Genomic DNA, 4,418 nt, shown 5'->3' on the forward strand with positions numbered 1-4,418 from the left:
CCTATTGGAATTTATTGACCCGTGTGTCACTCGTATTTAAGCGTAAATAAATATTTGACGACCCTTGTGTCGTTCTAATAAAAATGTTGCATATCTTCGACAACGCCATTTTGAATTTTGCGTTTGAGATATCCGACATACAAATGCTTCTTTTCCGTCCTGTTCTCATTTGAATTATCCACTTCCTACACTCCAGACTTCTTACTCCAAACACTGAATTGAATTTGTTTTGTTTCCACAATACTTTAGGATCCGATTTACGATCCGGTTCGAAGGACCATTTTATGTAGTTGATTATTAACTCACCTTCTTCGATGTGAACAGCTAGAGGAACTAACAGAGAAAGAGAGCGATGCAAGACCGCAATGCTGTTTTGTAGACACGATGTCACAACTACAAGCAAACGTCATTGAGTGAGTAGTGCAGTGAGTAGAACACAACACAGGGTGTATCGGAGGTATTTATTCAATCGCATCTTACATTTCCAATTCCGTGGCAGTTTCTGTACTCCTGCGGGGGCTTACAAAGATTCATATTAAATCCACCCGGTCGTCGTCGTGATGTCGGCATCTTCCGTTGCTCCGGTTGCGGATCATAGCAGTAAGGGTGAGTTGGAGGCTCCGGCGAAATTATCTGTTGCGGATACCGAAAATTGTTTGTGTCAACAATCAAATTTTGGCACATCCTCACCCAGTTACTTTAGAGATCATAAAATATATGTACCATGGGTGCCAACTGAGTGAGCCATGGTGTGCTCTACTGTATTTTTGGCACACTGTGCTGAGTGACCTACCACTTTGGTTTACATCACAATTATTGAGAAAATCTATCCAATAAAAAATCGACTAAGCATACGTAAACAGTACCACTAAACCACAGACTAACAGACGTAAGACTTTATTGTGTATCTTCGTTCACGCATTTAACGGTTGATTTGAAAATTATCAGTTCCGCGAACTACTCGCCGCCGCGCTGGCATCGGATCACTTTGACGTTTCTATACATTCTATAGAACTTTTGTACAATATTATTTGCGAGTTAGCGAGCAAGCTTGTTTTCCGCGAGAAGCCCGAGAGATGTCGTTACTGAGGTCCAATGTTTTAATATACTATGTTTTCAAGAAAAACTTTTTCAAAAAGTCGTGTCTGTTTATCAGTGACAAAACTGTTATCCGATGGAGGTTAACCCCGGCGGTGCAAAACTTTATAGTGAAGCGAGGCGTTGATCTGTTATCATAGACCGTTAGAAGAAATAGCTTTGCATGTAAAGGTTAGAGTGAGAATGTAACACTCATTTTAGGACATGAGTTATCTATCCTGCTGAATATATTGCGCTTCTTTTGAAGATTGATCTTGATGCACTACAATACTACCAACCGGTGGAAACTAACGATTTTAAATTGGCTTACTACTTGTCTAGCCTGTTGGTCCCAAGCAAATCGTTTAATGAACCCCATTCTAGTCGAAATTCTAGTACTACATGCAGGATCTAAGCAACCATTGGTTTTGTTACAACCTTAAAGCATGAGAATAAATATTCATTATCAGTTGTACCTCGGACCGAACCAGACGTTTCTACATTTTGGCGACGAGCGATAAAAGTTACCCACGGATTTGGACACTCCACCCCAGAAAATTTTACTCGGACCCCCGTGAGATGGCTTGGCCTATGGTGAGTACTTGTGATAAAGCAGATTTTCGAGAGAGTTTGCAGTGGAAAATTCTAATGTACTGAAATCATTTCCGTGGATAGAAAATTCTTAGGGATGATTTTACCTGAGAAAATTGAATTTCAATTTCTCCCGTAAACCCGGAATTTAACATCCTAAGAAATAGAGGCAGTTCAGGGTATTTTTTTTTTCGGGATGAAAATCCTAATCGCTTAGGGATGATTCTCACTAAAACAATTTTGTTGATGACGTGAGACCCGATGATTCTGGAAAATTCTAAACAAAATACGCGGAACCCATAGCAACGGGATGAAGTACGCAGTGAAATATGTAAAAAGTATCATTATGTGGAACCCAATGTTTCATGGGATGCAGTACGCAGAAATTCCTAATGTGAAAGAAAGCGGAACCTTTCGTTTGGAATGAAGTACGCAGGAAAATATGAGATATTTTAAGCGGAATCCGACGTTTAAGGATGTAGTACGCAGTAAATCTGAACTTAGAGAATGTTAAATGCGGAACCCAACATTTGGGATAAAGTACGCAGAGTGATACTGTGTATATGTATTTCAGTGCGGAACCTGAGTTTTGTGTAGTACGCAGATCACATGAATTTTGATAAAAATACGTCACAGACGTAGTGTAGCTCGTAAAATACCTTACAATGCGTATTTTCTAGGTAAACCAGTTGATCCCTCCGTTTGCCGAAGATGCCGACGGACCAGTGTCTGCCCGCTGGGAGAAGTGGCGTGAACATTTTGAAGCATACCTAGCATGGAAGGACGTTGACAATCAGGAGGAAAAATTCAAATCCCTGATGATGTTCGGTGGACCAGACATCCGGAAAGTGGTCAAGCAAGTTCATGTTGACGAATCACACGCTATGGAGAACCGGTACCACATTGCCATGTCAATGTTGGACGATTACTTTGTACCGAGACTCTCGAAAACGTTCGAACGTCAGAAGTTCCGCGAGATGAAACCAGCTGTAGGTGAAAAGTTTGACACTTTTGTCATCAGACTGAAAAAGCAGGCAGCCTACTGTGATTTTGGAGATCAGCTGGAAAGCATGGTAGCTGACCAAATTATTACAACTACAACGGATGTGAGTCTGAAGAGGAAGTGCCTGGAAAAAGACTTTAACTTCAAGGAGATCGTAGCGATCGGTCGTACCCACGAGTCTGTTCAAATACAGATGAGCGATTTGGACAATCGGAACGGAAACTTACAAAAAGTCAGCGCTGTCGAAACGGAGGCCAATGAAGAGCCAATTTTGAAGGTACGCTCCAAACTCGGAGGACCAAGGCGGTTCAGATGTTTCCGATGCAATGGCAGACATGATTCGAAAGATCCATCGTGTCCAGCCAAATCACTCGAATGCAGAAGTTGTGGTCAAGTGGGACACTTTTCCCGCTGCTGTTTTCTAAAAAGGAAGAAGACCAACGGACAACCGTCCGAGTACAATCGTTTCGGAGCTTCACGTAAACAAAAGCGATTCGTACGAGAAGTATCTGTAGATGGAACCGAGCGCAACTCAGATGTAGTTGATTTTTTCCATCTAGGAGCAGGAAAGAAGCTGGTTCCAGTATCTGTTGGAGGAGTTTGTTTGAAGTTCGTGATTGACACAGGAGCAGACGAAGACGTTTTAAGCGAAGCGGATTGGGCTACGTTCACACGCGTTGGGTTTGAAGCATACTCTATCAGGAGAGGAAGCAGCAAAGTATTGAATGCTTATGGGATAAATACACCGTTGAAAGTGCTTGGTGAAGTCGACGCAGAAACTATGATCGACGGTCGGAGTACCGACACTACGTTCTACGTGATCCAGAATGGGAAATGCTCGCTTCTCTTAGGTGACACAGCAGTCAAACTTGGATTGGTGAAATTTTTGCAAGCAGTGAATGATGAATCGTTCCCACATATGGATGGTAAGCAATAATTTATACAGGTAAATTTAAATAAATCTATTCTAAACTTCACATGTGTACAGGTATTGTTGCTAATATCAAAATCGATAAAACTGTAACTCCAGTCCGCCAAAGCCTTCGTCGCATACCATTTCCTCTTGAAGAATTGACCTTGAAAAAACTTCGGGAGCTAGAGAAGCAGGACATCATTGAACGTGTCAATGAAGCTTCTGAATGGGTCTCTCCAATGTTAGTAAAGCGTAAAAGCTTCGATGAGGTCAGACTTATTGTAGATCTCCGGGAGGCTAACAAAGCAATAGTTAGAGAAGTCCATCCCCTTCCAACACTCGAGCAAATAACGAAGAAAATCGGAGGAAATCAAATTTTCACTAAACTTGACATTCGACAAGCTTTCCATCAAGTTCTTCTTCGAGAAGATTGTCGATACATCACCACCTTCATTTCCCCCCTTGGTTTATTCCGTTATAAAAGGCTCATGTTTGGACTTTCTGCTGCTCCTGAGTTGTTTCAAAAAGTTATGGAGACGATTTTTGCTGATCTTCCATGGCTTATTATTTTCATCGATGACATTCTGATCCCCGCTAGAAACGAATCTGAGCTTCGTGAAAGAACTTTGATGGTGTATAACAGATTGAAGCAGTACAAGATACAACTGAATGCTGACAAAGTTATCACAGGCGCTAGGGAAATAGACTTCTTGGGTTATCACATTTCTACACAAGGAATTTCAATTTCTCAAGAAAAACTGGAAGCTATCGAAAAATTACAAGTCCCCAAGTCCGCAGAAGCAGTTCGAAGTCTGCTTGGTTTGGTTAATTTCG

General features: G+C 41.5%; 1 pseudogene; it reads left to right on the plus strand.

Annotated features, from left to right (window-relative positions):
- Window positions 1-1,562: 1,562 nt before the first annotated feature.
- LOC135703692 (uncharacterized) lies at window positions 1,563-4,213 on the plus strand (annotated as a pseudogene).
- The last annotated feature ends 205 nt before the right edge of the window (window positions 4,214-4,418 follow it).

This window comes from Ochlerotatus camptorhynchus, unplaced genomic scaffold (genome assembly GCF_037179485.1).
Source record: "Ochlerotatus camptorhynchus isolate MF236.1 unplaced genomic scaffold, CSIRO-AGI_Acam_v1.1 ptg000021l, whole genome shotgun sequence".
Taxonomy (NCBI): domain Eukaryota; kingdom Metazoa; phylum Arthropoda; class Insecta; order Diptera; family Culicidae; genus Ochlerotatus; species Ochlerotatus camptorhynchus.